Genomic DNA, 22188 nt, shown 5'->3' on the forward strand with positions numbered 1-22188 from the left:
AAAAACAGTGATGCAGAGTCTTGTGGGACAGTTTTAGTGGCTGTGGAGGAGGCAGACTCACCTGAGCCAGCCTCGCTAGTCTGGTCCTTGGGAACAGCCTACTACAGACAGAGCACTGAGTCCTGCAAGGGCATCCTGAACCCTTTCTTCTGCAAAGTCATTAAGGATCTTAGACACTCCTGCAGCAGCTATAACTGAGGTGTCCTTTCAGTGAGGTGACCACCCACAAGTATCTCATGTACCTCTGCCTACAGTATTGCCATCCCATTGGGATGTCCTGTTGCTCTGTTGCTAAGGTGCTCAGCCTAGCAATGACTGTTGCTGACATGAGACCCTAGATACTGCCTATCACATTTCCCATGAGCAGCAGAGAGCAATGAAAACAGAGATCAGAGAGACAAGGAGAAGAGCCTAACCTGTTAATTACAGTGGTAAAGCAACATTCAGCACCTGCTGCTGGCAGTTAGGTACTTCTGCCAGAGGCTGTATGGCAAAACAGGTTTGGTTGGTGGCGAGACAGGGCAGCAAAATGGGATTCATCGGGGCCAGGAGTGGTGGGGGGAAAACTGGGTCTTACAACAAAGGAATAAGACAAACTGATGGGGTTACAAGCTGGATGAGTGCATCCGTGATGGTCTGGGTCTACCCCCTTCAGACAGATTGCGTTTGCAGAGAGGCAAGTTGTCTTGATCATCACCCTTCTGTCGTTTCTGTGCTCATCTCTGTGCAAATCACAATGTTTTCTTCCTCCTGCCGTTCTGCCAAGGTGATTTGTGTCAGCAGGGTCTCTGGCCAAGGTGATTGCAGCAGCGTATTTTTGGGACTGCCCTTGAGTTTTGCAAGCCAGGAAGGTGGAAGGTGGAGCCCAGCTGTTCGGTGTCCATGCCCTGGAGAGGCACCAACACCTGCAGTCCATGCTGGCTGCTCTCCAGTGCCTTGCTAATTGCACGGGGGTCCTTAAATAATACAGCGGCCATGTGCTGAAGGGCCTGCTTGCTGGCTCTCCCGGTGCTCAGGAGGGAACAGAGTGGCTCAGCTGGGAGCCACTTCAGGCTGAAGGAGATTGGAATGTCCCTGTTCAGGTCCTGGGATTTTGGCTCCAAAAAGGTGCTCTCTGGCTCAGCTTGGTCACTGGATGCCTGCTGACTCCCTGGGGTATTTGTTTGGCTCTGAAAGTCAGCAAGAGGCTCGTAGAAGCTCACTCCTTCTAGGTCATTTTAAGTACAGACAGGGACAGGTCTGCACCCAAATGTACATGCATCCTATACTGACCAGACCTGCCTGCGCAGCAAACACTATCAGTCCTTCCTGGAGCGGGCGTCACCCTACGGGACTCAGGCTGACAGCTTCTACTTCTTCCTATGTTGCGTTGCACCTCAGGGTCTGAAATTTGCCTTGCATGAGAGTGGCAGTACTGCCAGACCAAAAGCCCATCTTGCCTAGGTCCTGTCTCCAACAGCAGTTGTCACCTGGGGAAGGATACAAGGAGAAGATAAAGGCACAGTAGCTCCCCCAGCACTTGCCCAGCCCCTAGCTGGTCTTCCTGAGCCAGATGTCATCTGCAGAGTGCATACTTTCCAGTAGGCTTCTCTTCCATGATCTTGCATCAACATTAATGCTATGATGCCCTTTCTCAAGGAGTTCCACAGCACCACAATACATTGCTTGAAGAATTGCTTCCTTCCATCTGCTTTGATTTGCTAACTTTGCTTCATGTTCCTGCTTCTCAATGGGGAGGGAGAATGAGCAACCCCTGTTCACTTCCTTGTACTGCTCATGTTTTTCTGGCTCTCTCAACTACCCCTCAGTATCTCTTCCTGGTCTGACTGTTCATAAGAGGTAGCTGCATTTCAGCTGTATGGGGGAGAAATGCTGTGGCCTGCAGAGTTGCCTGAGTAGAGCTGTAGTCTTGTGATACCTTCCAAATATTGCTGAATTTGTCTTTCTGGCACACCTGCTAAGCTAAGAAATCCTGTTACCCCTATTCTAATGAGGCACAGCATGGCCAGGTATCAAACACTCCCCAACACTGTGATTCTGTGGCACAAAACAAGTGGCTGCAAACCAGGCACTGAGCCTATGCCTCATTGTTCCCATCCGAGAGGTGCTTTGCTAAGCTCATCCAACCAGGTGACCAAAAACCATTTTGTCATTACAGTGGCTGATCCACGGATGCTGCAGTTTGAATGGCATCACCTGGGGTTGTCATCTGGCTCAGAAGCCTGCAGAAAGCTAGCTGGAGAGAAGTCACATTTCACAAACAAAGGGAAGGAAGGGAGGGAGGCAGGGGAGCAGCTGAGCCAGTGGAACTGTTTGTGCAGCCATAATCACACCATAAAGCAAGGCAACAGCACCTGGAAAACAGCCCTTGTGCTAGCCCAGCAAACAGGCCCTGGTGACCAGAGCTGCTCACAGTGAAGCTGACTTTGCTGAGGGACTGGCTCCCCTGAACGGCATGTGCTTACACACTGGTCACCCACAGGGGCAATGCTTTGCTCCATTTTGTCCGTGGAAGAATTGTTCTCCCCAGGTTTTAACTTTACATCTGTTTGCCTTTATTAAATACTTTTTTAAAAAAGAGAGAAAGGCCAGTTGTTTTTGGCAGTTTGCGAAGGTCCCACCCAATGGAAACAGAAGAGAGCAGAGGATGGAGGAAGGCCAGGAGGGAAGGTGTCACAGCCCTGCCCAGGGCATCTGCTGCTCCCTGTCGCATGGCTGTGGTCTGTGTACCCTCCAGCTGTGACACCTTTCTCTGCCCACACTTCCCTTGCTGGGCTTCCTCCAGATGACCCCGCTGCAGGGCCAGGAGCACTGTCAGTGGTGGGGTACAGCAGGGAGAGTTGGCGCTCAGACCCAGGGCACCAGCAGGAACCAGATGCCAGCCAAGGGGGCAGAGCATGGGGCCAGATCCAAAACCCACCTGAGCTGGGCCACCCACCTCCACACCACATGCAGTCCAGGTAGATGCTGAGGCACACAGGGATGCTCACCTCTGTCACCAGAGAGAACTCACCATCCCCAGCGTCTAGGGATGCTCAAGTGCCATTCTGGGAGGCACAAGCCGGGACCGGGAAGAGCACATGAGCCAGGCACCTCCCAGCAGTTGAAGCAGCTGGGAGAGACAAGCCAGACTTTCCTTCTCTCTCTGCCCTGTCCCACACACACACTTCAAATGAGAGCTGCAGAGACCTCTGTCCTCTGGGCTGGCCTCCCACAATTGGTACTACTCTCATTCGCTCAGCAGCTCAGCCCAGCATCCAGGTTTACATATAAATAAAGAGCGAGTGTGAAATCCATCCTGGGGTCTCTCATGACTCCCCCTTGGCTTCCTAATTGGAAAGTCTGCCAGCAGGAGATATTGCAATGAGCTAAAGTAGAAACAAACTCCCTTTATCCCAGGCAGAGATGGCAGGTGGGGTTAGGTCTGCAGCCCAAACCACACCGGGAAGGACACAGAGCCTGGTTGAGGCTCTGGTTCTCCATCAGGCTCTGGGGGCTTCCCCATGCTGCTGTGCGCAGAGGGAAGGGACAGGCACATATCGGAGAGGATCACGCAGCACATCTTTTCTCCAGGCAGGTCTAGTCTAGCACTTTGCAAGCCCTGACCACTTGATGCCAATAGGGAGGAACATTAGGACATGGATGTGATCTCTCTGCAGCACTGGGTAGATGTGTGGCTCAAACACCACCAGATTTTGAGCTTTCCCTATTTGCTCTGTGCTCCAGAGAGGGGGTTGCCCAATGCATACACGGCTCCCATCGAAACACTGCTGATCTACAGGGACACCCCCTCCTTTTGATTATTCAGCCTAAAGGAATCAAAGAGCTAGGCTCTCATCTTCATCTCCTTCCTGTTGGTGAAAACTGACCCTCACACCTCAGGTCCTCTATGGCTGCCAGCCGAGCTCCCTATCACAGCATTTCTCACAGGGGTGGCAGCATCACCTCCCAGTGAAGGCAAAGTCCACACACCTCACCAGGCTACACTGCACCTCAAACATGCCAATCAACAGCCAAGAGCCACCTAGCACTGTGAGAGACAGCTAGGAAACCTCCTCCACCAAACCCCCATTGATTTTTTACTACCTCCTTTAGTTTTTGGAGGCCCTGGAGGCACAAACACTGCCTCCAGTAGAATGGCTTCAAAAGCAACAACAACCTCAGTACAAGCAGATCAATGTCCCAGAGCTTTATGTTTTCTGAGAAAGTAACACAGCTCTTCTGCTTCTGGTGCCAGGGAGGTTTGTTAAACGCATTAGGATGCAATGTTCGCCCTGAGATGAGGGACTAAGTGCTCTACAGGTTCATATTCTTTTTCTCTAGCATCGCCCAGCCTCAATGAGCTCGCCAGATGAGCAGATGTGAAAGAAGCCCAGGAAGGGAAGAGGAACAAGGTATGTTTAGATAGCATGCTAAATCCAGAATGAAATCCAAACAGGTACCCTGAGCTGCTGACCACCACTGTTGTGCAGAACTGATCTACTCCTGTGAAGAGCAGGGGAGAGACAATGCTTTCTCTCTGAAAGTTCATCAGCATTTCTGATGGATGTAGGACCCAGATAACTTCTTCAAACAGAAATTTCCCTTTCTGATCAGTTCTCTAAAGGGAAAACAATCCTGATATACAAAATACATTATTATTTCCCATGTTATCTGTGTGAATCAAAACATCAACTGACCCAGCAAATGGTTTATGCCATAACACCAGCAAAATCAGTAAGTTTGCTGCTTTGATCATGACATTTGGAGCAAGAGGCAAGGTGATGTAGTAGACACATACACATCTCCTGTACACATAAGCATCACTTCTGTGGCCTTTGGAGATTTTCTCATAATCATTCCCCTAATTTACCCTTTAAGATCAGACAGGAGCTTGCAAAGGCACCATTAAGGCTATACTTTTTTCCTGGTGAGATACTGCCAGCTGAGTATTGCAGACTCGTCCTTTTACTAATCCTACCTCCTGGAGGCACTTAGCAACTAATCTGGATTACCTATTTCCACTGTTCCATGGCAAAAGAAACCTCTTTGTTTCAAGTCCTGTGGGCTCACTCCAAGGCACTGGCCCATGGGAACATCCCCTTGTCTTCCTAATTTGATTTAGGTTGCTCCTTTGCCAAGACCCCTCAAATCTCACGTGTATTTAAGTGGGCCATTGCACGGGCTCCAAACACACACATTCTAGCTAGGGACATTATCCTGTTGTAGCAAACCACCCTCAGACCCAGGTTTGCAGCAGGAGGATTACCACTATTTAGCAGTGGCTTGTTAACAGATGCCTTAAGGAAATACAGACAGCACAATGCTGACCCACAGCATGGAGCTGGAAATGCCTTCCTTGTCTCATCTAGATAGGAGTTTCCTACTTCAGAGCATCCCTTGTCAGGTTTTAGCCAGCCCATATCACTGCGGGTCAGAGCATTCAAACAGAAAAAGTCCAGTTGACTTCACCAAACACTAGAGCAAGCCTTTGGCTCCAGTCACACAGGAAACAACCAGCAGAAGTTAGGACTCCCAGGGCTTTGCAAGCCAAATGGGAACAAGCTTGTGCATATAAAAGCCCCAGGTTAGCCAGCCTTGGAGCTATTTTCCCAGCCCTCCCCACCTTGCCTGTAACTGTCATTTGCGAGGCAGGATGCTCAGACCTGCCCGCAGTGCTCCATGCAAGGTCGACATTACACCACCCACATACCTAACACCTTTGTGAAACTCCTTACAACCTTCTCTACAGTCTCCTCCATGAAGCCTCTCATTTTTATTCACCTTTTTGGTTACTGCTGGGCTCTCAAGCAGAGGTCGTCATTCAGTTGTCACAAAATAACCCAACTCCTGGGAGGTTATAGACAATCTACAAGCCCTCAGGACAGAGAGCAGCTTTATAGAGGCTCAGGGAGGGCTCTGCCTCCCTTTCACAAGCATCTCTACCTGCCTGTGCTCGTGTCTCACTGCACCCATCTCCAATTCCCTGCCATTCTGCTTATTCCCCACCAGGGTACACAGGTCTGCCTATTCCGTATGGCATCATCTCCTTTGTGACACGGGTGCTGAGCAGCCTCCACCCGGCGCTGAGTTTGGCTGCATAAGCCAAGTCCACAGTGCCTCTCGCTCTGCTCTGCCTGACCACCCCACTAAGCCTGACCCTCACAAGTTCTGAGCAAATTAATAGGACATGGTCGTGCTCCAGACTGTTCTCCATGTTCTCTCACATGCATCATGTCGGTGCACACAAGATTTTTCACAGATGCCGCTGTTTCATGTAGGAGGATTATTCCCAGGGAATTCCATTTCTCACTTCCACTCACACATCCTGGTGCCCCTTTACTAAGGACAGCAAAAGACCCAGCCCAAGAGTCTCTCCAAAGAGGTAGGATTCATGTGGCATATCAAGTAGCCCAGTTACCTTAGGATAGTGTAAAAATTTATTCCACAAACTCCTCTTGGGAAGGAGCAGCCTGGCTTTGTGACCAGGGGTGACCTGCTCCAGAAGGAAGGCTGCTGGTGGCAGTACCTAGTCTCCAGCTTGTTCACCGACCCAGGCAAGACAAAGGCACTGGCTTGTCCGCAGCAGCAGTGCTGTGCTGGTGGCAGTGCCAGGATGCCACACTGCAGTACAGCAGCTCCTAGGAAACCCAGTCCAGGTGGGCTAGTGGTGTTTGTAAGAGTTCAAAGCTGGTTGTCAGAAAAGCTTTCCAACATGACTGCTGATCTCTTCCTCCCTTCCCAGGCACTCTCCAGCCACCACTATTCATGTGTGGCTCCAGAGATGGCAAGGCCCTTGCCTGTCCTGGTGAGCCAGCACCACAGGTGAGGTGAGGCTGGATTGCTCCAGCTCTTCTAGACACACACTAAACTCCATCCAGCTGTTCTGGGCTCTGCTCTGGCTGTTTCTGCTTTAGTGCCTCCTACGGCGGGGCAGGCAGTGGTTTGCTGATGCGATATACCACCGGCAAGAAGCAGTGAAGCTGGGTAGCTAGAGGATATTTATCTCTGCTCTACATGGGGTGAATGAAATCACCGGTGCTGGGGCAAAACCTCACTGCAGACATGGGTATCTCTGCTGCCTCTTTGTCAGAGCAGCTTTGAAATTGGTATGGAAATGGCCCTCCCTTTAGCAGTGCCCCTGAGGGGTTCCCAGGTGCTGGCTCAACAGCATTGGGTCAGTCTCCTTCCCTCCAGGCAGGGCAGCCAGCTCCTCCAGGCAGCACTTTGGAGCAGCTGAAGCAGCTTCTCCCTCCTGGTCACCCTAGAGAAAAGCTGACCTCCTTCAGAGTGGAAGTGCCTCGCCAAGCTAAAATTAGATTTTTCTAAATATCCTGTCCTTGCCCTGTGGCCCCAGAAGCACTTCCGAGGTCCAACACTTGTGATGGCAGCCAACACACTATCCCACAGGGAAGGGAAGCCCCACATTCCTCCTTCCCACTTCAGTGCATCCCATCCTGGCCTCCACACAGCCCCAGCTCTGCATTGCCTGCCAGCTCTGGAGCAAAGGATGCGCCAGAGCCTGCGAGTAAACCAGGCAAAGCAGCCCAGGCAAGTGTACACCAAGGGGATAATCTCGCGCATTGTGACTGTGAAGCAAGACACCAGCCTGTCTGCATGGTGGGGAAGGACCAGCCGGGACCACTGTCTCCCCTCTGCATTACAGCACCCAGGACTGCAGCCCCAGGCGGATTTGCTCCTCGCTGGATAACTTAAATGTAGCTTCCCTGCTCCATATACTCAGCTGTTCCTCTGATATGGTGCCAGTCTCAACACATGGAAACCAGGCCTTCGAAATCTTCCATAAGCTCAAGCAACTTTACATTAGCACATTGTCTACAATCTCGAAGCCTACAGGCTGAGACCTGCAAGCCTTCCATAAAATATCTAGCAAGGTAATGGTAGCTTTGCATGAAGCAGAATGAAACGATGGAGTAGTCCATCTTTCCAGCTACCACATTTTTCTTGGCTGAATAAAAATTTTATTTAACGGTAGCATTAAATTCAGTGCCACCTGTTTTATTCCTGTGTCACCAGGACCTGGAAGGAATTATTTTCTCACAGCTTTCGATGCTATTTGTGAGGATACGGCTTCTAATTGCAGCTCTGCTGTGTTAACATTTCCAGGAATTTTCATCAGACCATTCAACACGTACCCTTTGTTTCTGGGAGTTTCCCTTCTCCTACAGAACTTTTGCTATTATTCTCCCAGCACTAGTGAAACATCAGAGGGGAGGGGGGAGGTAAGAGTGTTCAATGTCTTCATGAACAAATTTCTACAACATTTTGCTTTTTGGGACTATTCACCCCCAGTGACCAATTCCTCCTTATGAAGCCACATTTGTTCCCTTCAAGACCACTTTCCACCCCACCCCCTTCTCAAACTCTAGCTCTATAGTCCAAAAGCAAATCTGGAAAATCATCCCTGCTCTCCTTCAGGGAAGTGCAACTGATGGAGGAGAGCTGGACAAAGACCTGGCCCTAGGTCTGGTCTGGCAGGAAATACCACCACTCTTCCTGCCCCCTCCCTGGGCTCCTGCTGAGCAGTAGAGTGATGAAGGCTCTCAGCCTGCTCCCAGGCAGCATTCTTTGAGCCGGCTGTCAGCAGGGTGTCAAGGATTTCATTCAGCATCTCCTGGGCAAGCCATTGCCCTGTACTGCTTAGGCCCAGCCCTGACCATCGCTGGTGGGCAGCAGCCAGGTCTTGTGACCCTGGAGCAGGTTCTCGCTGTCTAGCAAGGACAGGAAGGCAGCAAGGCTCTTGCCAGTGCTGGCAGGGCTCCCTGAGGTGCTCAGCACCATGGCAGTCAGGTCAACCTCAGAGACGTCTCCCTGACCCATGGATAGAATTCCCTGTCCCCAGGCCACCAAAATTGCCCCTAAGGTCAGCTGTGGATGGACCTATTTGGCTAGTTCCTGGGACTTGGCAGCAGACGGCTCCCAGGACACACACACACCCATCTCTGCTTCCAGTGGACCAGCTTCCCACTCCTCATCCCACTGTTGGATGTTTGCAGATGACTCATCCCACCCCTGCCCTTTCCAGCCCACCCGGAGTCTCCCTTCTCCCACCTGTGTCCGAACACCAGCACCAGCACTGCCTTGTGCTGTCCCCAGTGTGCTTCGTAGGCCAGCCTTGAGCGTGCTGCAGCACCTGCTGCCTTTCAGCATCTCCTCTGCAAAACCCTTGGCCCAAAGCCCTGCGGACAGGGCTGATCCTCTGGAGATATCTGCCAGCACGGCCTGCCTGGACTCGTAGCTCTCCCTGGAGGCAGGTTTCCCAGAGGGAGGAGGGGGGAAGGAGACCCCACTCTTCTCTTTCCTCATGTCAGCTCTCCCTGCCCTCACCCCTGGACGGTGCCGCATCCCTGCAGATGCGCAGCGCACAGGGCCACCAGCCCAGCACCCCACCGCCGGAGCACCGCGGGGGAGGTCACAGCGTTCTGATCGCTCTGCCTGGGGACAGCTTGCTTGTTCTTGTGACAAACCCCTTCCCTGCAAGTTGCCAGCCCGGCTGGGAATCCGAACGCCATGCCCATGGGGGTGGGAGCGCGGAGCGGGGTCCCGGGGCAGGGAGCCGCATCCCCCCGGCGCGCAGAGCAGCGGGCGCCCCCCGCGCTGCAGCTCCCCGGCCCTGGGGGAGCCCCTGCGAAGGGGACCGAGGAGCCGTTGGGCGCAGCCGCCTCCACCCGCCCCCGCAGGAGGGTGCGGGTAACAGCCTTGCCAAGAGAGCCCCGTGGCTTGTCCTTTTTGGCTGTTTATGGCTTGGACCAGATCGGGTTTCTAAGCTCTTCCCAAGCCGGTCACTTTGTGTTTGGTTTTTTGTTTGGTTTGGGGTTGTTTTTTTTAAAAAGAGCGCTGGTTTTCTCCTCTTTCCTCACCCTCCCATCCTCCACCCTGCGATTTGTGGCCTGGCCTGAAGATGGTGAACGAGCAGCGGTGCTCCGGAGCGCAGCCGGGGCCGAGAGGCCTCTGTGCCCGCCCAGGTCCCTAAAATGCCCGCGGGCCCAGGCGGCGGTGGGGGGCTCAGCATCATCCGGCTGCACCAGCTCAAGCGGGCCCGGCCCCGGTCTCCTGCATTGGGTATCCCGGCCTCCCAAGAGGACATACCCCAGGAAGGAAGGGGGGCGATGCCCCGGCCCTCGCAGCCCCCAAAAAGATGTTTTCTGCTCCCTGCAGAGCTGTGGGCTCGCACCGTGAGCCACCACGTACCCCAGTCCCCCACCGCAAAACGGGCTGGGAGCTCTTTCCCAGGGTGCTGCGGGGGTGAATACAGCAGATAGCATGAGGTTCCCAGAGCAGGTAACGTCCCCCTAATTAAGATAAATACTAATTAAGTCTGGGACTTTCAAAGAAGCCCTGGGAGCAGGCTCCAACTCCTGTTGAATTTCAATGGGAACAAGACACCTGATTCCAGAAAAACCCAGCCTCTGATATTAAGCTTAAATGGGCCCTTCTCTAACGTTGATATATTGCTGCTGTGTAACTCATGAGTGCCTTCCCGTATATCCGAGCACAACATCAATGTCCTGGAAATGCTAATAAGGAGCTTTAGGAGGGCAGTAGTGAACAGGCTCCGAGTCAGACGCCCGTGATCATCCTGTGCTATTAAACGTTATGGACAAGCTTTGAGCAGAGCTTACCCGTATTGCACACGAAGCTCTGGCTGAGCCCCGGGTGCTTTGTGCATTGCTGCTACCAATGGAGCTTCCTCCTCCTCCTCCTCCTCCCCGGCTGTGCAGAGTTTATGTTTGCCAGTCATAATACTGCACTGTCTGGGAGACCTTTACTGGGGTGAGCAAGGCAAAGAAATGGTGCACACCTGATAGCTGGGTCACACAGGGAGCTGTGCGTGCTGGAAGCAGCCTTCCAAAGCCCACCAAAGGATGGCAGCGGGAAGCAAGCCCCTCCCCTTGTGAGCAGACCCCCAGGCAGCCACAGAAGGGTGGGGGGGCTGCAGCCCTCCATTAGCATGCCCATCCTGTGCGAAGGCATCCTTCACCTACCCCTCCTTGCAAGGACCATAATGCGGGGGCTTCGCGGCATGGCCACGACAGCAGGAGCCGTTCAGGGAGGCGGGGGACATGGCACCGGGGTGCGATGGAAAGCACTTGGCATTTTCAGTGACGGTGATGCAGGAGCACGGGCCGACGGCGCTGAGCTGGGGCTGCAGAGCCATTTGGGAATGCCAGACCGTGAGACCCCTCCACAAGCCACCACGTGTCCAGCTGGCTCAGGCCCAGCATTGTGACGGACTGGACTTCGCAGGCCCGTTGCCAGCCCAGAGGTCTGCAAAACACAACCTCTCAGTCCTCCCGTCCTGCTCGCCAGCGCCTGTTTCAAATTAGCATTTCCCCTGCCCCCACCTCCAGCCATTTGGGCAAATCCCCTCAGCTGTCTGCCTGCGGCCGGGCGAGATGAGGGCTGTCCGGGAGCCGCTTTGGTTTCCAAGGACTTTCCCAAGTCCCCAGTATACTTTAGCAATTAGAGGGTTAAGTTTCCTCCCGGCCTCGCTGCATTAACTGGAAAGGAATGAAGTGTCAGGCATGTTCTCACCACAGCAGGCTGTTGGAAAGCAACTCCCTTCTCCACGCACACACACCTCCCACTGCTGCGACCAAATTATTTTCTATCCTCCAGAGACCCAGTATGCCAGACAAAATCTGCAGCATGACTCTGATTCATTGCAAAAGGATGCAGATGTAATATTCCTTTTTTTGCCGGGGCTTCTCACACGCTAATTCACACGGCATCTCGGCGTTTTGAGTTTTACAGCTCTCCTTCTCTCTTTATTATTTTTTTTCGGAGGGCTCTGACGCCCCTCGCTGACCCTTGGCCCCACGTCCTTTCTCCCAGCACCACCAAAATAAAGACACTAAGCCTCCCATCCCCAGCGTGCAAATAGGCAGCTCTCCCCAATGTGCTAATTAGCTGAGTGTTTGGAAGTAAATAGGTATGATTGGTGGTAATTTCCTGGCTGAAGGGGTAATTATTTGTTTCAAACAGGCTGCAAAATAACCCCTGTAAGGTGAGATAGGAAACTAAATTCAAAAGAGGTTTCCTATTCCCACTAAGCAGGATTGAAAACTGGTTTGAAATTCCTTTTTTTTATTTATAGTACATGGTATCCATGGAAACCTACAGAGGAGGTCATGGTAGCTAGGCCTCCGTTTCACCCTGCTCAGGGGATTACCGTTGCACAGTGGTACGCAGCCGTGTAAGAAAGTAGATTCACAATTCCCCACAAATAGCTCCCCCTCCGCCCCCCCCCCCCCCAGCCCCAGCCCCAGCCTTCCTGGAGGGCTGTAGGAGAGCTTTTGGGAGGCTCATAAATCTGCTCCGAGATGGGAAAGTGATGGGAACTCTGCCTCCAGCGTCTCCCAGAAGCGGGAGGCAGCCGAGAGTGCGCTGGCTCCCCGCGGTACCCTGCCAGCGACGCGCTGCGGGACAGAGCCACTTGTGGCGTGGCAGCAGGATGCTCTTCCCCTTGCTCGGGCTCACATCCCTGGCTCCCAAACCCTGCTCAAAGGGGAGGAGCACCTTGGCCAACTTTTCGGTCAGCTCACCCAAGTGAGGAAAGCCCAAGCGTGGACCAGGTCCCACATTCCCATTTGCAAGCGATGATGTACAGGCAGGGCATCTTCTGCATTCACCTTTCCCTGTTGTTCTCAGAAAAGCCATTGCTTTAAAGGAAGAGGAGAAAGTGTGGGGAAAGGGATGCCACAGAAATGACTGCAGTTTTTGGCAGGATCCTGGGGGCGTGGTGCTGGGCACTGCTCCCCTCATTGATTTCACTGAGGAAAAAAAGGCTGTTTCTTGCCTTCAGGAGCTATTTGGGCTCCCCCAGGCATGAACCTTTTGCCGCTGCGGACAGGAGCGACTCCATATTACGATTTGACTGTGTGTGATTTAGCAGGAGAAAGTGATCATTACTTTTTATGCTGTATGTAAAAACCCAGTTACAGTCCGTATAGCGGCTGATGCTCTATAAACAGTCAGCGGCAGCAGCAAGCGAGCAGTGCAGAAGTAGGTGCATGCTGCCAGCTCGCTCCCCCGTGCTGGCAGGGCCACGGCGGCTGGATGTTCCCCAGGAAGGCAGAGGTGGAACACAGAAGCTGCTCCATGACCATTTTCCACCCCAGGTGAGCCTGCCATCCAGACCTCCACGCCGTCCCCTTTAGCTTTTCACACTCTGCCCCAGCAGCGTGCAGAGTGATATTACGCCTGTGACCTTCACTAATTCACTTTCCCTCTCCACGCCACCTTTCCTCCACTTGCAGAAAGACATGCTTTTTCACACAGCATAAAAATAGCCTGCGTAAGGCATTGCCGGAGGAAGCTGCGGGGCCAGCAGCACACAGGCAGGCGGAGGGACCGGCTGCTCTGCACAGGTCCCCAGCCCTGCTCACACCATCCCCTGCCCCAGCAGAGAGCTCCCAGACCAGCCTCCGACCACCCAGACACCCTTGGCCTCCTTCACATCTTGGCTTCTTCCTCTGCCACTGCCTTGCTGTGCGCTCAGTCTCGACGTGGCAAAATGCAAACAGTGGAGGTCAGTAGCAGGGGAATGCTGCTTTATCAACATTCTCCCCAAAACTGAATTTTTTTCCATTCTGTTTTGGGAAACTTAAGGCTGACTGCATCAAAATCAGGTGAATTGCAAGGCAGATTTTTGAGCCTTTCTAAACAAAAAAATGTCAAAAAAATAATTTCCATGTCCTTTATGGAAATGATTTTGGTTTGAGTATCTGTCAGTGGGAAATAGTACTGGAGCCATTACCATCATGCAAAACTGCACTGTTTGTATTACACTGACTTTATGCCACCAAAAGCCCTGTCCTGATAAAGCACCTCCAACTGCTCTGCTCTTTGCAAGCCCTTACCTTGATTCTTCCTTTGCCATCCTTCCAACTGGCGCGTGCACAGCACCGTATGATGACGGCCATCTCGAGCCACTTGCTTAGGCTTCAAAACAGTACTGTGGTGTCTTCTGATTTCACATCACCATCCCTAAAGTGCCCCCAGCCACCCCCCTGTTCTTCCAGTCCTTTCCTAAGCCTGCCCTTTGCCAGAAGGACAGTGCCTTGGGAGCACCTCATCTGCTGGGCAGGACTTCAACTGGCAAGGGGGCAAGCCACCACCTGTGAAGTAAATCTCTGGGTACACCTCAAGGCTGCTTTGAGCAGGTGAATTACATCCTAAAAGTGTCCTTTTCCCTCTAGCAGTGGTTGTAAACATTGGAGACACCAAAAGGTAGACAGGATGAGTCTGGCCCTGCTCTATCAAGCAGCCAGCCAGCGCCATCACACGCCTCTGTGCTCCATGTCAGACTCATCTCCTCTGTCCTCCCCACCCTGGGGAGCTGCGCCTCTCCCCAGCTTGATGCAAAATCTGCATCTGTCCCATATGTCTTTTCTCACATTAAGTTCATCCACACGGCTGGTGGTTTTCTAGTGCTAACCACAATTTTGTGCCTACCTTGACGCATGCTATGCTATCGCAAGTACAGTCAATCAATCTTGCCTCGGCCAATAAGCAGGAGAGAAGTAATGTTTTTCTTACTCCCCCAGCTCTCTTCTCCTCCCGTTCTCCATCAGGCACTCAGCAAGTTCACAAGGGCAGCCAGCTCTCGGTTTCCTTGGTCACGCACAGCAGCTTGCCCTCCTAGAGTAATAAAAACAAATGACACGTTGCTGTTTGTTGTCAGAGACCTTACTGGGCCCCTCCATGGAGGGAAGGTTTTGGGGGAAGGAAGCATTTGTGTTTTTAAGTCCCTTCTTGAGCAGGTGGAGGAGAACTCATCAGTAGATGTTAGTAGATGTAATGCCAGAGCTGACTAAAAAGGATGAGCAAAGACCAAGAGGTACTGAGGGATGCAGGGCTGAGCAATAGGGTGTGCTCGTTTGTAGGTGGCAGAGCAGGGGAAACTATGCCAGATCTGATTATCTGGGAGCAAGTGAGACCCAAGAGGTTTCTGTGCCAGGTCCTGATGCCTGCCAGAGGGGGACAAGTCCCCGGTCTGTAGTGCTGCCCCACATTCTGTGCTTCTGGCACTGAATTCAGTGACGTTGATGTATGGACACTGGGTCTGGTGAAATGAAGAACAGATTAATCCTCCCTTGTGGCTGTAGCCAAGGTCTGCCCTACTTCCATTTGTGGCATATCTGCATTTTCTCCTAGTTCAGCATCCTCTCCACACGGAGAAGCACTCACCCATACACATGTGCACACACTCTTAACTGCATGGGAGGGAGCCCTGGGAACCCCAGCAGAGCTGGAGATGGGGAGTTCAGGAGCTGCTTCTGCCAGGAGCCAGGTCTTCCTTTGGCCCACATGTATCTTAGGCTGATTGAGACCCTGCCAAGCTGTCCCCCTCACCCAGCAGCCCTGTGCCCCCACACCGCAAGCTCTGCATTCCATCCCATGTCAAACTGACGGGGCAGGATACCCAAGGCCACTGGCCCTGGGCCCCAGTGAGCAGCCCACTTAAGGTCCAGCTGCCCTGCTGGGCACGGCGGGCGGCCAGCAGTGAGAAGCACTGTGCCTGAAAGACTTCACCATCTGGTTGCTGATTCAGACGCCAGCCCTCACTCTGACGTTCCAAAGACTGCAGGAGGGGAGAACTCGCGACACCTTTATCTTTAGCTTTGCTTCTCCCTTTTTTCCTATTTTTATTAGCTGGGAGACATCCCATCCTTTTTATAGCTCTGAATTCAAGGGTGATCAGATGAAAGTGTAGTGGGGCTCCTGCATGGGTAGATGAGCAGCCACAAGGTCAAGGCACCTGAAGGAAAAGTTTCCAGCTTTCACAGCCCTAAAGATTGTCCCATAAAATTACTCATAAAATTAAAGTGGGGTTTGGGTTTCAAAGTCCTGAGAAACTTAAAGTAGTCATCAGTCAATTCCAGTATATGGGAAGCCTCAACCCTCTGCTTATTGAAGCAGAGGTTAACATTGCACTGTAACATATGCTGGGGACAGGGGAACACATCTGAGATGGCAGCATCCAAATCAGCTTGGAGGTTATGGCTTAGGCAGTAGGTGGTAAGTTGTTTTCACTATTAAAATATTTAGCTGGCTCCAACACTATGGATCTGAATTGTTTTGGTCAAATTCTTCCCAATAAAATGCAGAGCCACCTTCGCAGACCCTTCTGCAGGATTTATGAGGGCTGGGTCCACTCCAGTTTTCTTTCTGTATCAAAGTGATGATTTAATTAATTGATGATCTAATTTCAGGCTGGAACTGAAACTAACCTGCCGATTTGTGAATTTGACCTTGGTACAGTTTAACAGCAGCGGCACTTAGTGTTAGTTTAAGAGCATTCATAACAGCTTTTACTTTGTTGATAACTTCTCCAGACTTTAATTTTGCTCTTTAAAAATATATCAATAGCACAGTAAATGGCGAGCGTGAGGGACAGGGATTCAGGCATCTCTGAGCATCTCTGGGGCAGGGAGCCCCTGGCTGCAGATGTCACTGTCATACCTTTGGCAGCAAATGCCAGCTTTGAACCAGGCAGAGGAGCTGATCTTGCTGAAAAATACCCCAGGCAAAACAAGGCAAGGTTCCGCTCAACAGCAGTGACAAGGTCACGTAAACGCATGGGTCAGCATGAGATGGAGGGAGAGGCTGTGTGGGGGAAGCCGCTCACCTGCCTGTGCCTGTGAGAGGGACTGGCCCCAAGGCGGCAGCCCCAGCACTGTCCGGTGCAGTCTCTGCCAGGCAGAAGGCAGTGGCTCCAGGGACCGTGACCTCCAACCCACGCCATGCTTCTCTCGTGTCCCTCGCAACACCACTCCAGCAAGTCTGTGGAACAGAGGTCAAACTGCTACCGAGGAGCTTGTTTGCATACACTAAGACAGTCTCAGCACACACCTTACACACACACACACACACACTCCCTGAACATGTTCGGGTACCTGCCTGAAACATATACATAAATATACACGATCCACCCCTGCAGCAGTGTGCACACACACACACACAGTGTATGTTGCAGGGTGCATACCTACCTGCGTATAACTTACATACCCACACACAGCCTCTGTCCTTCCCAGCCTTCGACACGTTCACGTCATGCACATACGTGCCAGTGTACCTTCATACATGTGAACAGATGCATACTTGTACATGCCACCAGATGCACGCCTTCCCAGGCACAGGGGCTGCCCATGCAGTGCTCCTGGCACACCTCCCATGGCCACCCCGTGGGAGCCGTGGCCCCACATTCCTTCCCCTCCCCCTGGGCCTTGCGATGCCTCAGGAGCTCAGGGAAGCCACTGGGCTGCTTGGCTGCTCCTGGCTGAGCTCAGACCTGCACCAGGGATTTCCCAGGACCTTGCACCAAGCACAGGACTCTACTAGCCCCCTCATGCCAGCCCCCACTGCACAGGCAGAACCACCTCCTGGCACCACCCAGCAGCTCTTTCCATGTCAGAGGGGCCAGTGCTTTGGGACATTCCTGTTTGCCCAACCACAAGAGGCAATAAGCAGCGCAGCAGGAGTTATGTGAGCTGGGGCTGCAGGATCCTGCCGAGTGGTGGGATGGCAGAGCAGAGACTGCAGGAGAGGGGAGCCTGGAGTTGGCATGGCTCTGTGCAACACAGCCAGACACTTCCAGCAAGGTACAGCATCCTGACATACTCCTCTTCACACAGAGCCATCCCATGCTTGCGTTACTCTGTGCAAAACAAAGCCGTGCTCCCTGTTCCTAGTGCTGCCAGGTTTCCTTGTGCAGCCCCTGTGCAGGCTGAGCCCTCCTGGCATCTCCTGCCCTGGTAGGCAGCACAGGCAGGATGTGCCTGGAGAGGCAAGCTGCTGGCTGTACAGCTTTGGGATGGGAAGCTGGAAGTCATTCTCCATGAGCAGCCCCCATGGCTGCTGGCATGGGCAGACGGTCGCTCAGGGTGCTGCAGGAAAGGCCAGCAGGGCAAGGGCTGGCGTGCACAGCCAGCAGGTATGACGACAAAACCTTATTTCATATAAACCAAAGTGCAAAGCCACTCTGCTTGCTATGGGAGCTTAGTCCTGCGTGGCCACAGAGCTGCCTGCAGGCTGCCTGCCCTGCTAGCAGGGCAAGCATCCCTCACTGGGGCTCTTGCAGCACAGCACTGAGAAGGTGAAACCAGCTCAAGCTGCAGAGATCGCCGCTGGGGTGGGGGGATGGCTGCAGGCTAATAATATTCCGTGTCTCATTATGCTGCGTATTAAGCTGAAATTTGCAGATGCTCTAATCACCGCGAGGCATTCTGCACACACAGCCTCTCTCCAGCCCGGCAGCTCTGTGCAAACACTGAAGGAGAAGCCCTGCTAACCGTCCTGCCACATGGTGTCCTGGAATCTTTACAGACCATTTCACCTTCACAAATAGCCTTGGAAATGTCTGTGCATCGACAGCCCCTGTGGTAGCCAGATAGCACAGCCGCCTCTTCTGCAGCTCCCCGGGCCCCTCTTAAGCTTTTTCCCATCACACCATGCAAATGCAAGGCTCCAGAATTTACACCGGGGCTGGGTAAAGCACCTCACGTCGAATGTGATCTGCGCCCCAGGCTCGCAGGAAACGTGAACTGTATTTTATAGAGGTTGGGGGAAGCTCCTGCCTGTATTGCTTTATTTTTTCCCTCTCTGTGTCTTCTCTTTTTTTTATTCTTTTTTAAATTATTTTCTTTTCCCAGATCTCTGCCCTTTGCCCTCCTGCGATCAAAGGGGGCACGCATTCAAGTGCCGTGGGAATACTCGGTCCTGGGTATTCTGGGCAATCTCACTAGAAAAGCTGCTTTTTCCCCAGAGGTAGAGAAATGCACATGAAGCGGGGGTGGGAAGGAGGGGTGTGAAGCCCGCTGGTTGCCTGTGCGTGGGAAGGGAGGAGAGGGTAGCAGCACAGGCAGGCGAGGGGAGGGTTAATTGGAGACTGTCCTTGCTGTTTTTTCCAGGCCTGGCTGCACCAGATTCTTCCATTTCTCTTGGCAGGGATTTAAACCGTGGGGCTGAGGTAAGCACATGAGCCTGGAGAGTCCCTGCACTCCGATGGTGAGCAGGACCCTGAGCGAGGCGCTGCAGCTCATTAGCAAAGCAGCAGGCTCGTCCAGGGCAAGCAGGTGCCAAGCAGCAACAACAGCAAAACAGAGACAGTCTCACCGTGGACAGGCAGAAATGCAGCTAGGTGGGGACCCCCTTCCCTTGGCAGCCACGTTCACTGCTCTGGGCATGCACACGCACGTGCACACTTACTGCAAGTAATAACGCAGTGGGAAACCTCGGCCTTTCTCACACAGTGAAATGTGAGGGTTTGGGAATCGGGCTCATCCCTGCACTTGGTGCTGGTTTGGGCCACCCAATTCGGTCTCAATTCATATGTATTTGGCAGCTTTTCCTTGCCAGGGGGCTTTTGATCTCCCTCCCGCATCGTCCCACCCAGCCTGGAAGTGGGAATTCGACATAACCCACCCCCAGGCTGCCAGGGAGCCCCAGGCAGGGCCGTTTGCTGCCCATCTCTGGGCTGGCAAAATGGGGTGACCTGCAGAGCCCCCTGAGTGGGGGAAAGGGCTGGGAATCATTCACTGAACGAGCACAATGGCTCCTCATCCTGATGGCTTGTCTGGCTCAGCGCTCACAGTTGCCCAGGCGACTGCTTATGGAAAAGCGCGCATGGCTGGAGAGGCTCCGGCTGCTTGTCCCAGCAGGTCCTTACCCTCTGCTCATTCCTGGAGGGGGTGGCACTGCCCTGCAGCAAACCCTCTGTGCTCATGCTGCTGAGGGTGACCCCCTATGCCTGCCACTGCTTCACAGACCGAGGTCCCATCCTTTGCAGGTGCCAGACCCAGATCTGCCACTTGCGAAGAAAATCTAGTTCAATCATGATCAAATCCCAGGGTTTGATCAGCATTATTGCATGCTGCTGTCTCCACTGCCACTGGGCCTGGGTGTCATGCCAGGTGCTGTACAAATGCTGCCCACACCAGTGCCGTGCAGTCAACACCTTGGCAATGACAGCAGCGACTCTTTATTGCTTTTGGTGTTGGTCTTTCCTTCACCTAGGACACGTTTTTCCAGGTAGACACAGAGCAGGACAGTCTGCATTCTCAGCTGTTTGTGCCACAGGCAATGACAGGGGAGCAGGAAAAGTCATGGGCAGAGAGCCCAGGTGAGCAGCAGAAGCAGGAGGATTCTGTATCTCTCTGGGTCCTGTGAAAATCCAAGCAGGCATCCTCCGAAGAAGTATTCCAGGTGCTGGCTCACCCATCATCCCAGCCCCGGTCGGTGCCCAAACACAGCACAGTACGAGGCAGCTGAATGGCCCCGAAGAGCAGCTGTGCCTCATGTGTCCCCAAAGAGACAACCTTGTTGTGTCCGGCCCACTGCCTGCTCAGTGGAACCTGAGCACCTCTGGGGTGGGGGGCCTCCAGCACCTTCAAAACAGACCATATCTCCATGGGAGCTGGTCAGGGAAGATCTGGCCAAAACATGCCCCCTGCAGCCTGCTAAGGCTATGGGGACAGGTGGCTCTGTACTGCTTTGTCCCATGGCTGGTGTTGACATCGCTGCATTGAAGAAGGCCAGGAGCCCCTGAGCTCTTGGTCTGGGTCCCATCTGGTGTCTCTGTGACCATAAAATGGAATAACTGCTTTTTGCACAGTGAGCTCACCATCCCACGCTGTCTGGAGACTCCTCGCAAATGGGCTGCTGCCACGAGAGGGGACCTGATGCAAAGCTGTGGACAACAGCTTCACCTGCCCCCCTCTCTACCAGCCACCCTAGCCCTGACATGGCACCTCTCTGGGCATATCCCCACCCCTCAGCTACATTGCCTCCAGCCAACACGTCCCCAGATCTCTCCATCACAGCTTGTGCTCAGGCCATAGCCATGGAAACAACCCCAGCATCCCTGCACATAGCGATTTAGGAGCAGGTCCAGAGACCAGCGTGTTCCAGCTTGGACACTCCTTGATCCAAAATCTACTCTGCACAAACGGATCTCTCAGGAGAAGGAAAACAAAAGTGGGGATGATTTAAAAAAAGAATAAACCCCCTCCTCCTGGGGGACTTTGTCCTTGCACAGAAGAGGAATCACCTACTGCAGGAGTTTGATTGGGATAAGTAATAGACCACCTTAAGCTGAGATGGCATCTTCGATGAATGCTGCATTCAGCCATGGACAGGCCATATGCAGAAATAAACAGGGGCCTGGGACACACTGGCAGCTCTTTAAAGGTTTTTTAATAATGTGCTGTTCACGTTCCTTGGAGACGGCTGCCATGGTCTGCCAGTAACAGACACTGGCAGTCCTGATGGGGAATAACTTCTGCCACGACAGAGCCTTTGCCTGTCACCAGGCATGAGCCCAACCTGCCCTTCCCCAGCCTTGTCCCATCATGGCCACCAGCACTGGGGAGGGGAACACGATTCTGCAGCAGGGACCCCAGTGATCCGGGTGGCACAGAGGAGACATGGATGTGCACCAAGGCACGGGACTGCCTCAGGTTTTGCACCCAAGTCCTGGTGGGCTGAGGGAGCCAACTGTATAGGGCTGGCAGCTCCCAGCATGGACCCAGACCTTGGAAACAGGAGGGGGCTTTGGGGGTGGTGATGAGATGCTGCTCCAGACCTGGCAGAATAGCATTGTTATGGGGCAGGAGTGGACCTGCAGCTGATCAGGACATCAGCAGGACAACCTGGGTGGACACGCACCTATCACAGCTAGCTGTTTTTCACACCGCAGCTTGTGAGCCAGCATCTCTGCAGTTGTCCTAGAGTCTGAGCAAATAAGGTCCAGGTCAGAGCAATACAAGGGAAAGTGAAACGGAAAATCATTCAGACAGCCACATTTCTATGCAATTCACCTCCCCAGACCCAAGTCAGCCTGAATCTGACCCATCAGCTTCCAGTGCTGGGCACGGGGCTGAGGGAAAGTGCACGGAGCTTTCCCCCTTTCCTGTAGGCAGAGATCAAAATGTGTCAGGCTGGAAATCTCCCAAGAGCAGCTCCCTCCTGGGCTTCACTGCTGCTTCCTGTTCTCTGGGGCAGGAAATACCAAGCAAACAGCTCCGTGCATGACTTCAAAACTTCCACTTCCAGCACTGGCTGCAAGATGAGGATGGAGGAGCCTGCACGTCAGAAGCAGCCTGCCCAGAGACTTTGCTCCTGTGGACCAGACCCCTTCTGTCTCTCCTCTGCCCCTTGGGAAGCCAAGTCCCCCAGAACAGCTTC

The sequence above is a fragment of the Falco cherrug genome, chromosome 8 (genome assembly GCF_023634085.1).
Source record: "Falco cherrug isolate bFalChe1 chromosome 8, bFalChe1.pri, whole genome shotgun sequence".
In the NCBI taxonomy this organism is placed as follows: Eukaryota; Metazoa; Chordata; class Aves; order Falconiformes; family Falconidae; genus Falco; species Falco cherrug.